Source organism: Citrus sinensis, chromosome 5 (genome assembly GCF_022201045.2).
Source record: "Citrus sinensis cultivar Valencia sweet orange chromosome 5, DVS_A1.0, whole genome shotgun sequence".
Lineage (NCBI taxonomy): Eukaryota > Viridiplantae > Streptophyta > Magnoliopsida > Sapindales > Rutaceae > Citrus > Citrus sinensis.
Window position 1 is genome coordinate 24,896,568 of NC_068560.1, and position 12,087 is coordinate 24,908,654.

At 39.7% G+C, this 12,087-nt stretch overlaps 1 protein-coding gene and 1 non-coding gene across 4 annotated transcripts in view; both read right to left on the bottom strand.

Annotated features, from left to right (window-relative positions):
• Window positions 1–12,087, bottom strand: part of LOC102623528 (cysteine-rich receptor-like protein kinase 44) — a 111,491-nt gene that overhangs the window by 36,090 nt on the left and 63,314 nt on the right. The gene's annotated exons all lie outside the window — the stretch shown is intronic.
• Window positions 1,390–1,496, bottom strand: LOC112497807 (small nucleolar RNA R71). Its single transcript, XR_003064789.2, has one exon. It is a non-coding gene; the product is annotated as a small nucleolar RNA R71 (small nucleolar RNA).

Below are 12,087 nucleotides of genomic sequence, written 5' to 3' on the forward strand. Positions count from 1 at the left end.
TGATCACCCATTTAATGATACAAGTTAGGAAAGAGCTGCAAAAAAGGCCTATCTTAGTGGAACATATCAGAGCAATACTTGGTTTTAGATTGAGTTTCTTGGATTGAGTTTAACTTATTCCAAAAGGGTCATGCTTAATCTAAAATTAATGATGAACTAGACATAGGAATTCACCTTGTAGGGTAAATAGAACCTAAGCGTGTAATGCTATATCTTATGTTAGCATAACAACTGATCACTGTTAGGTTGCATATAGATATAAGATATCCAACATGCGACGTCTGAGGATACATAAGGATTCTGCCCAGTGTTGTAGCAAATACTGCAGCAACCGAGCCAATCATTAGAAAATAGTCAAGACTATTAAGAGAGTTTATTCACTCAACTACTATATATTCCCATTAGTTTTATCCTTGAGCTTGACGTGATGGTTTACTTTGTTGCATTTATTTATTGCGTTTTTATTTTAATTAATACATTAGTTTCATTAATTGTTTATTTTATTTTAGCACAAAATCTGCACTGTTAAGATTGTTGTAGTAAGTCTAATAACATCAATCCCTGTGGAGACGATCTTGAATACACATCACTTTATTACTTGTTGTGTACACTTGCACATTGACACCAATAGCATTAGTATTTATATACCAACAAGTTTTTGGCGCCGTTGTTGGGGATTGATTGTTCATTGTGATTTGTGAAATTAATTTTAACGGTGCTAATTTTTAATTTTATTTTGATTTGTTTATTTGTTGACATATGTGATCTAGAAACTCTTGCATGCGCAAATATAAATCTGTTGAATTTCAGTTTGATCCAGAAATTGAAAAATCTGCAAGGAGATTGAGAAGAGAGCATCAAGAATTATAAGCTGCTGTAGCAATTGATGATTTGTAAGATTTGAGAAACTTGAACCGTAGAGAGGAGATACAACCAGTCAATGTACATGAAAGTCTGAATGGACAATGTGTTCAAAGACAACCAGGGAACAACAATATTATTCACATGGCGAACGATAGAGATAGAGCCATTCGAGACTACGCAGTGTTGACTCCTTAGGCCATACATCCAAGAATAGTTACACCCGACGTTCAAGCTGACAATTTCGAACTCAAACCCATGATGTTTCAGATGCTTCAAACAGTGGGGCAATTTAATAGTTTGCCATCCGAAAATCCTCTTCTACACCTTAAGTTATTTTTGGAAGTAAGTGATGCTTTCAAGATTGCTAGAGCATCGCAAGAAGCATTGAGACTCAGACTTTTCCCGTTTTTTTTGAGAGATCGAGCAAGGGCATGGTTGAATTCTCTACCACTAGATTCTATCACTACATGGAATGATTTGACTCATAAATTTTTGATGAAATACTTCCCGCCAACCAAGAATGCAAAGTTGAGGAACGAGATCACATTTTTCCATCAACTTGAAGATGAAAGCTTGTGTGATGCATGGGAGAGATTTAATGAGTTACTCAAGAGATGTCCTCATCATGGTATTCCTTGCTGCATACAGTTGGAAACTTTCTATAATGGTCTCAACCCAAGCACTAGATTGATGGTGGACGCTTTAGCAAATGGGCCTTGTTATCTAAGTCTTACAATGAGGATTATGAAATTTTTGACAGAATAACCAACAATAACTATCAGTGGCCATCAACCAGACAAGCTGCAGCAAGAGGAACAGCAGAAGTTCATAGTGTAGATGCCTTGACAGCATTGTCAGCCCAAGTAACTTCATTAACAAATATGGTATAGACTATGACTACTGCTCCAGCAACTGTCAACCAAATTTCTTATATGACTTGCGTTTATTGTGGAGAATGACATTTATTTGACAATTGTCTTGGTAATCCAGCTTCGGTTAACTATATGGGCAACTTTAATAGACAGAACCAGGACAATCCATATTCAAACACTTACAACCCTAGATGGAGACAACACCCGAACGTTTCATGGAATAATCAGAATTAGCATGCTGCAGCATTCAGTGGACAGAACAGACCTGCTCAACCACCTGGATTTTATCAGCAAAATCAAGAGCAAAGAAGCATCAACAATGATCAACTCAGCTCCCTTGAAGATTTGATTAAAGATTATATTGTGAAGAATGAAGTAGTTGTTCAAAGTCATAATGTATATTTGAGAAACTTAGAAAATCAAATTGGACAGCTTGCTACAGCAATAAGTAACAAACCTCAGGGTAGTTTACCCAGCAACACAGAGAACCCAAGAAGAGAAGGGAAAGAGCACTGCAAAGTGATTAGCTTGAGATCTGGAAAGGATGTTGATAGTCCCGTTGGTGTACCAAAAAGAAAAGCTGAGTCCACTTCAATCCAGAAAGAAACTCAAAGTGAAAAAGAGTCACAATCCTCCACTTCGCAGCACACTGATGAGAGCAGTCAAGCTACAACATTTGCCGAAATGATGATCCAATACATGTGGATAACGAGACTGTTGCACCAACTCAGAACATGGCAAAAGAGAAGCAGTCTGTACAACCTGCTGTAGCACAGCAGTTTAGGCACCCACCACCATTCCCTCAAATATTTCAAAAGCAGCAACAAGATAAGCAGTTCAGCAAAATCTTGGGAGTGCTGAAACAACTACATATCAATATCTCTTTTGTGGAAGCTCTAGAGCAAATGCCAAACTATGCGAAATTTTTTAAGGATATCTTGATAAAGAAAAGAAGACTTGGAGAGTTTGAAACAATTGCTCTAACACAAGAGTGCAGCCGAATGCTTTAGAGTAAGATACCACAGAAGATAAAGGATCTAGAAAGCTTCACAATCCCATGCTCCATAGGCACTGAATACAGTGGCAAAGCGCTTTGTAATCTGGGGGCTAGCATCAATCTCATGCTTTTATCAGTGTTTAAGCAATTGGAAGTTGGTGAATGTAGACCAACAACAGTGACTCTACAACTTGCTGACCGATCTCATGCCTATTCAGAAGGGAAGATTGAAGATGTGTTGGTGAAGGTGAATAAATTTATTTTTCCGGTGGATTTCATTGTGCTAGACTTTGAGGCAGACAAAGAAGTGCCAATCATTCTAGGAAGACCTTTCTTAGCCATGGGAAATACTCTAATTGATGTTCAAAAAGGAGAATTAACCATGAGGGTGAATGACCAGTAAGTTACATTCAATATGCTGGATGCCATGAAGAGTCCCGATAAGATTAAATATTGTAATTTTATTAGTGTTGTGGACTTTGTTGTAGCAGAGAGATTACACAGTTGCTGCAGTAAGGAAGAAATCAATGCTGTAACATTTGAAGAATTTGATGGTGAAGATCGTGGAGCAGCTAACATAGCATGGTTAGGAGAGAAGCAACCCTTCAAAATTGACGAGCAAAAATCCAACAAAGGGAACTCACTCCAGACCAACAAGAATTCAAGGTTAATGGGCCGAGAGTGAAGCACTATATGGGAGATGATGTGAACATCCTAAAGAAGGATCGATTCTTAAAGGATCTAGGTTGAGGAAACAAGAAAGGTCAGGCTGAAAAACCTAAAATCAAGCGCTAATTGGGAGACAACCCAATAAGGGAAGTTGTTTCAAGTTTTTAAGGCATTGAATTTAGCTTTTAAATTATTTACTTTATCTTTTTTTTTTAAATTTTAAGTATGCATCTAATTTTTTTTTATTTTTTATATCTTTGTGTTAAATTGCAGCAAGTAAAAAAAATGTGGGCAAAAAGAGCAGGAAGGAATTGCTGCAGCACCACTTACAGCATGGCATATAACAGAAGATTCTCAAACAACAGAGGCATTTCTTACTTTTGTAGCAGCAAATGGATTGATCAGATTTTATGATAAGGATCATTTGAGAAGTATATCAAAGAAGAAGTGACTCTTTTACAGCCTGTGATGCAGCAATGTTTCCAGCAACATAGGAGTACCTCTACCCGCTAGTTTATTTTATTTCTTTCTGCAAAACTTTTCTTTCATTTAATTTTAATTTTCTAATTCATTCTACATGTCTTTTTATTTAGTGTATGCATGTATGGTTTATGTGGTGTTGTTTTGTGTGCTTGTGAGGACACAACACCACTCAAGTTTGGAGGGGTTGTGTTTCTGAATACATGTGTTTATACTTGTGTTATGTGTTGTGTGAAGCTCTGTTATCTAATATTTATGTATGGATTTAAAAACCTAATGAAGATAAATTGAGTGTTATTCAGTATCTATGGGAATGACAAGTAGAGATAGTTATAGATGGAGGTTGAAATTCTGTCCCGACACTTCAACTTTAGTTGAGTTTTATGAGAATACTGTAGCAGAACCAGGAAACAAAAAGAGTAGAAAATATCTTAAGTTTGGGGGAACATTTTTGTTGGATTGTGCCTGAAATAAATTATGCTCCAATGGTTTAAGTTGCTGAGTAACCAGTATTGAGTATGCACCCCATATGCAGACTTGAGTCCAAAGGCAACAAGAGCTATGAGCAGTGTTGCAGCAATTATATATAAATAAAAGTAAGAAAAAAAATGGTGATGAAGGAATGAAAAATAAAGAGGTCTGTTGCCTAGGATACTGAGTAACCTGGTCTATTCATGAACCCCATGTTCAGCCTTGAGTTAAAGCCGTCCAAAGGTAAGACCTAGATATAACATCCTGAATGTGTTGCTGCAGCGACTCTGACATGTACTTTGAGTAAGTAATTGGGTGTCGTCATTACAAGTGATAGACATTCACATGAAAGCTCAATGTTGCATTGAAAAATTTAATTAAAAAAATAATAATTATGTTTGTTGTGGCACAGTTTGAGTTTATTTGTGAATTCTGCTCCCCCATATATGAATATATTTGTGTTCTACCTTTGAATTATATGCAATGTCTCTGTAATGCTGTAGCACCTCTGGAATTTGATCAAAGTGGCACACACACATTTTGGACAGAATAAAGCCTAAGTCTAAAACTTGAACTGCTATGTCAATTTTGTATGATTAAGAGTGTGACCTGAGGGTTGAAGAATCCTTGCAAATTTGATAACAGAGCTAAGTTATTTGTTGCATGGTTGTGTGATTGAACTGTTGGAGTGTTGTCATTACTTGAGGACAAGTAACGATTTAAGTTTGGGGGTGTGATAACTCTATGAAATGAGAGTTATTATGGAAATTCTAGGCTTAAATCAAGATTATTTAGAGAGTAAATGATGTGTTTCTATTGCATTTTTGTTACATTTTGCATAAATAATCATTTTTGCTCAATTTAAAGTAATTTGTGCTCAAATTGTGCGCATAATTGTAGGTTTCCAGAAGCTTAGAATTCATGGAAGGAATGCTGATGCAATAGGCTTGCAAAAATAAGGAAAGAACATGACTACAAAAGAATTAAAACAAATCTAGAACAGTGCAATTGTTGTAGCCGTTGCTGTGGCAATCCTGGAACAATTCTGCGCGGGATACTTGCAGAATTGCGATCTGCAGTTTCCTAATCTGACTTATGCGCGCCCAATGCTTCTGTTTACCCTAATTTTCAATTATAAAAGAATGACACATCATAAGGAATAAGGAGAGTCGTCACCCAAGGAGAAAAACACAAAGAAACAAAAGAAAAACAAGATTCAAGAGAGAGATTAAGAGCTGCACAAGAGGAGAATTTACAGAAATCAATTGGTAGCTCAATCCTTCTTATTCTTCTCTTGTTTTCGTGTTTTTTATTTATTCATGGGGATGTGTTTCAATGCTGAAACTTTGTTCTTTATTTTTCTTTTGCAAACCATGAACTAAATTTATTTGTGGTTGAATGATAAACAATCTTGATGGTTTATTGACTGAATATATGTGTTGCTGCATGTTTGCTGTAGCAGTTTGTTTTTATAGTATTTATTTTTATTTATTATTTCGGTTGATCACCCATTTAATGATACAAGTTAGGAGAGAGCCGCAAAAGGGTCTATCTTAGTAGAACATATCAGAGCAATACTTGGTTTTAGATTGAGTTTCCTGGATTTAGTATAACTTATTTCAAAAGGGCCATGCTTAATATAAAATTAATGATGAATTAGACATAGAAATTCACCTTGTAGGGTAAATAAAACCTAAGCGTGTAATATTATATCTTATGTTGGCAAAATAACTGATCACTGTTAGGTTGCACATAGATATAAGATATCCAACATGCGACGGATAAGGATACATAAGGATTCTGCCCAGTGCTGTAGCAAATACTACAGCAACCGAATCAACCATTAGAAAATAGTCAAGACCATTAGGAGAGTTTATTCACTCAACTACTATATATTCCCATTAGTTTTATCCTTGAGCTTGACGTGATAGTTTATTTTGTTGCATTTATTTATTGGGTTTTTATTTTAATTAGTACATTAGTTTCATTAATTGTTTATTTTATTTTAGCACAAAATCTTCACTGTTAAGATTGCTGTAGCAAGTCTAATAACATCAATCCCTGTGGAGACGATCTTGAATACTCATCACTTTATTACTTATTGTGTACACTTGCACATTGACACCAATAACATTAGTATTTATATACCAACAGTACCTGTCGAACTTGTGGAAAAAATGGAGAACCTAGAAGCCTAAGTGAAACTCCTCTCAGAAAAGCAAAACATCACAAGTGCTCCAACACCAATGACCTACCAATCGCCATTCACTATGGATATTTAAATGATAGCTCTTCCCGAAGCGTTCACCATACCTCAGATACCCCAGTACTCGGATACCACTGATTTCGCGGAGCATGCTGAGCTATACCGCGACCAAATGCTTATTAAGGGTTTAGATGAGAATGCCATGTGTAGGATGTTTACATACACACACACTCACGGACCCTGCAAAGTCATAGTTTCTGTCTTTGAAGGCGGGTAATGTATATTCTCTATACCAATTGTTATCCAAATTTACTAAAGAGTTTTCCTATGCTTCCACTCAAGATAGGGCAACCTCCAAACTTGCCTTTATCAAGCAAGGGGAAGCCAACCTTTAGCGGAGTATGTAGGCCGTTTCCACCAAGAGGTGTTGCGTTTGGAAACCAACACACACTGACCCATTTTGAGAAAAAGTTACAGTTGGGCAAATTATGACGTTCTTTCCAAAAGAAGCGCCTACTTTCGTATTGGAAAGCCTATCCCCAGGCATTGCAGTAGGTGGAGATGAATGAAAAATGTCATTTGAAGCGCCAAGAAGATAAAGCCGAGGTTGTAAAGAACAAGGAAAAGCCCAAGAGAACGGAAGCCCCAATACCGAGGGTACCCCGAACACGGAGCCCTCCACGGGTTGCCTCGCGAGGACGAGGGTATAACACTCAGGGTATCTCACGGGTACCCCAACCTCCAAGATCGCCACCACCAGAGCAGCGAGAGCCACCACCAAGACCTTGGTACGAATCTTAACATCCGCTGAATCGTTCCCTAAAGCAGATCTTCTGCCAGATTCAGGATAATGACCTCTTTTATCAACCCAAGCCCATGAAGAAGTACCCCAACATGAAAATAGTCTAAAGTATTGTGAGTTTTACGAGGACTTCAGTCACAGCACAGCTGAGTGCTTTAGCTTGCGTGAGGAAATTGAATCTTTGATTCTTAACGGGTACTTCAAAGAATTTGTTGCTGGCATGAGAGAGGCTCAGAAGTCCATGGAACAAGATAAGGGCAAGCGGGTAGCTGATGGCGGCCCCGAATGAGAAGCTCCTCCGGGACATAAAAAAGGCGTGTATGTCTGGATGATCATGGGCGAACCAACTCTAGCTGGCTAGTCCATGAGAGCCATCAAAAGCTATGGTAAATCATTGTCGTTAACCACCGATATTGCCAGAGAAGTCAACTTTAATGGATGTGGTACACTGAAGGTACCCCACCATCCCCCGCCTATCATTTTCACAGAAAAGACGCTGAGGGTATCTCGTACCCCCATGACGATGCCTTAGTAATTACATTGAAGGTTGCTACTGGTAGAGTAGCAAGAACTCTTGTAGATATCGACAGCTCTGTCGATATCATTTTCAAAAGCTATTGATTGAGTCGCCAAAGATCACCTCATATGCTACGCCTCTTATTGGGTTGCTGGAGATATGGTTATCCCAAAGGGCATCATTACACTGCCCGTTACACTTGGTAAGGTACCTCACCGTGTTGTTCATATGATTGATTTTTTTATTGTGGATCACTTGGGTGCCTACAACATTATATTGGGTAGGTCGTTCTAAGTAGTAACTAAAGCGGTGGTATCTATGCACTACCTTGCCATGAAGTTCTAGCCGCCCAAGAAGTTATCACCATTTAAGAGGACCAGCAATTAGCTCGTGAATGTTACTCTGTGGCCTCCAAAGTCACTTACAAAATAGCTTCCGATCCGCTAATGAAGGGGTACCACAGTGGTAGCAAGCCCACACTTTATCCCTCGAAGCGAGCACTTGCTAGACAGCGGAGAGCAGTGCTAAAAAAAGCTTCTTAGGTAACCAACCTACCAAAGCAATTGGGAACCTCGCCAGTGGGTGTAGAAACAGTTGCTCCGGATGACTCAAGAGTACCCCACGGGGACCATATGGAGGCCAGATGTGAATTTGAGGCACCTTTAGATCCCCAAATATTGTAAAATGAAAAACAGGGTACCCTGGTTGAAGACCTTATTTTAGTCTCGATTTGTGCCATCGACCCAACAAAGACCGTGAAAGTAGGCGCCAATCTTTCGGAGGAACAACTAGAGAGGCTTATCAACTTCCTACATGAGCACTACGATGTATTCATCTGGTCCTACTCGAACATTTCGGGTATCTCACATTCACTCTCCTGTCACAAACTCAATGTCAGCCCACATCATAAACCGGTTAAACAGAAGCGTCGAACCTTCAACCAAGAGAGGTACGACACAATTGAACAAGAGGTAGACCGCCTATTAGCAGCGAGATTTATCCGGGAAGCAGTGTACCCCGATTGAGTATCCAACGTTGTTTTATTCAAGAAATCAAATGAAAAGTAGCGTATGTGTGTGGAGTTCACTGATTTGAACAAGTCCTGCCCCAAGGATAGTTTCTCTCTTCCTCGAGTAGACCAATTGGTTGATGCAACAGCAGGGCATGAGATGCTTGGTTTTATGGACACTTTCTCCGGTTACAACTAAATCCCAATGTACGAACCCGATCAAGAAAAAACGGCCTTCATCACCAATCGTGGGTTATGCTATTATAAGGTTATCCTGTTTGGTTTAAAGAATGCCGGAGCTACTTATCAGCTTCTGGTGAATAAAATTTTCAAAGAACAAATCGGGTGCACAATGGAGGTGTATATAGACGACATGATCACCAAATCGGTGCATGCAGTGGAACACCTGGGGCACCGTAGAGATGCCTTTATAGGTTTAATAAGACACCAGATGTGGCTCAACCATGAAAAATGTGCATTTTGGGTTACCTCGAGTAAATTTCTTGGGTTCATGGTGCTACAACGGGGGATTGAGGCCAACCCCGATAAAATTCGCATGGTTCTTAACATGAAGTCGCCACGTACCATCAAGGAGGTTTAAAGCTTGGCAGGCTGGGTAGCTTCCCTGAGCTGTTTCATCTCCAAGGCTACTGACCGATGTAAGCCATTTTTTAAAGCCTTGAAAGCCGACAAGAAGCTCCAATGGACCCCTGATTGCGAAGAAGCTTTCCAAGAACTGAAGAGGTACCTCGTCAATGCTCCACTACTCGCCAAATCTTAGCCGGGGGTGGTTCTTCTGTTGTATCTTGTCGTATCCGAGCATGCCACTAGTTCTGTATTACTCCGAGAAGATGATAATGGGGTACAATGACCTATTTACGACACTTGTAAGGCTATGGTTGATGCCGAAAAGAGGTACCCCACCTCTGAGAATATCGTTTTGGCATTGGTTGTCTCTGCAAGGAAGCTCAGACATATTTTCAAGCTCACACCATTGTAGTCGTCACCAACCTTCCCCTCCGGAAAATTCTCCAGAAGTTAGATATGTCCGGAAGGATTCTCCGATGGTCCCTTGAATTAAGCGAGTTCGACATCATCTTCAAGCCTCATTCGGCAATCAAAGCTCAAGTCATCGCAGATTTCATCGCGGAATTCGCCAATGACTCCTGTAGTAAAGGTAATCTGAGGTACCTGTCAGATACCATATCCACCGATGAAGAGAGCAGGGCTGGAAAATATATATAGACGGTTCCTCTAATTCACACGGAAGTGGTGCGGGAGTAATTATAATCGATCCGAATAAGGTGAAAATATGCTATACTTTGCAATTTGGATTTAAGGCTTCAAACAATGAAGCCGAATACGAGGCCATCCTAGCGAGATTGAGGATATCGAAGGCTTTGGGAGCAAAAAAGGTACACATCAAAAGCGACTCCCAGTTGGTGGTAAGCCATATTACTGCACAATATCAAGCGAAATAGAAAAACATGAAGGGGTACCTCGGGAAAAACAGAGAGTTGATGTCCCAATTTTGTGAAGTTAAAGTAGAAAGGGTACCCCGACTGGAGAACAGCGAATCCGACAATCTGGCAAAAATGGCGTCCCTTGGTGTAGCTCAGTCAGCTGGCCCTATCATGACAGAACACATACCCGCCTCCAGTGTTGATCTCCTAGAACCATTGAAAGTAGGATCATTGTCCAATGGGGTACCTTTGATGGAGCCTATTATAAGGTACCTTAAGGACGGGGACCTCCCCTTAGATAAAAGTAAAGTAAAAAGACTAAAGTATAAAGTTACACGGTATTGCCTGATCTAGAATACGCTATACAGAAGAGGGTTTACTCTTCCTTACTTTAAATGCTTGGGAAATGACGAGGTCGAGTATGTCATGAGGGAGATACATGAGCTACTGGCCTACCATGCGGGAACATGTTAAGAATATGGTACGAAGCTGCGACAAGTGCCAAATGTTCGCCAGGGTACCCCACCTACCCCTAGAGAAGCTAACAGTTATATCTTCCCCTTGGCCCGTTACCTACCGGGAAGAGGCAAGCAAAACATCTAATCGTGGCGGTAGACTATTTCACAAAGTAGGCGAAAGCTGAGCCACTAACAACCATCACAAAAAGAAAAACCACGGAATTCATTTGGAATAACTTCATTTGTAGATTTATGATTCCTTATGTAACTATTAGTGATAACGGCAAGCAATTTGATAATAAAAAATTTTGAAGTTTTTGGTCGGAGCTTGGGATAGCCAACCGGTTTGCTACACCTACCCACCCCAATCTAATGGGCAGGTCGAAGCCATTAACAAGATTATCAAAGGTATCCTGAAGAAGAAGCTAGAAGAAAGAAAAGGAGCTTGGGTAGACGAGCTACCTGGGGTGCTGTAGGCCTACCGAACTACTCAGAACACCTCTACCAGGGAAACCCCTTTCTCTCTCGCATTCGGTGTTGACGTAGTAATCCCAGCGGAAATCGGGGTACCCTCTCATAGAATTGAATACTTTGATGAGGCCGAGAACACCTCATTGATTGCTTTAACCCTTGATTTGGTGGCTGAAAAAAGGGCTAGAGCAGAATTGAGGATAACCATGTACCAACATCGCATTTTAGGTCTATATGAAAAAAAAGGGGTACGCCCTCGATCCTTCAAGAAATGAGAGTTGGTCTTGAGGAGGGTAACTCAGAATATTAGGGTATCCTGCGAAGGCACTTTCGGGATAAATTGAGAAGAACCATATTGCATCGATAAACTCGTTAGGTCAGGTGCATACAGGCTACCCCACAAGGATGGGACAATCGTGAGACACCCCTGAAATGCTGCAATACTGTGGAAATATTACTAAAGGATAGTGTCTTAACCTTTAGTCTTCTACTGTTATCTGCTTTCTTTAATGTTTGTGTGTGGTAGCCTATATGGGGTACCCCAAATACCCTATGTTGGTCAGTTGCAACTTTAGAATTTCTTTAATTCTCAAATGAAAAAGATAGGAGGTCTTACGGTCTCCCGTTCTCCTTAAGGGTAACAAAACTAAGTCATGTAGTGATCAATACTTTCGTTATCTATAAATGCATTTTCTTTCTCGACAAAAATGATGTGTGCTCTTGATTTTTTCGCCACTTCGATCATCCTTCCTTGTTTCTTATTTTTCTTCTTGTTTTATTTCTCATTCTCTCTCTTTTTTTCTTCTCT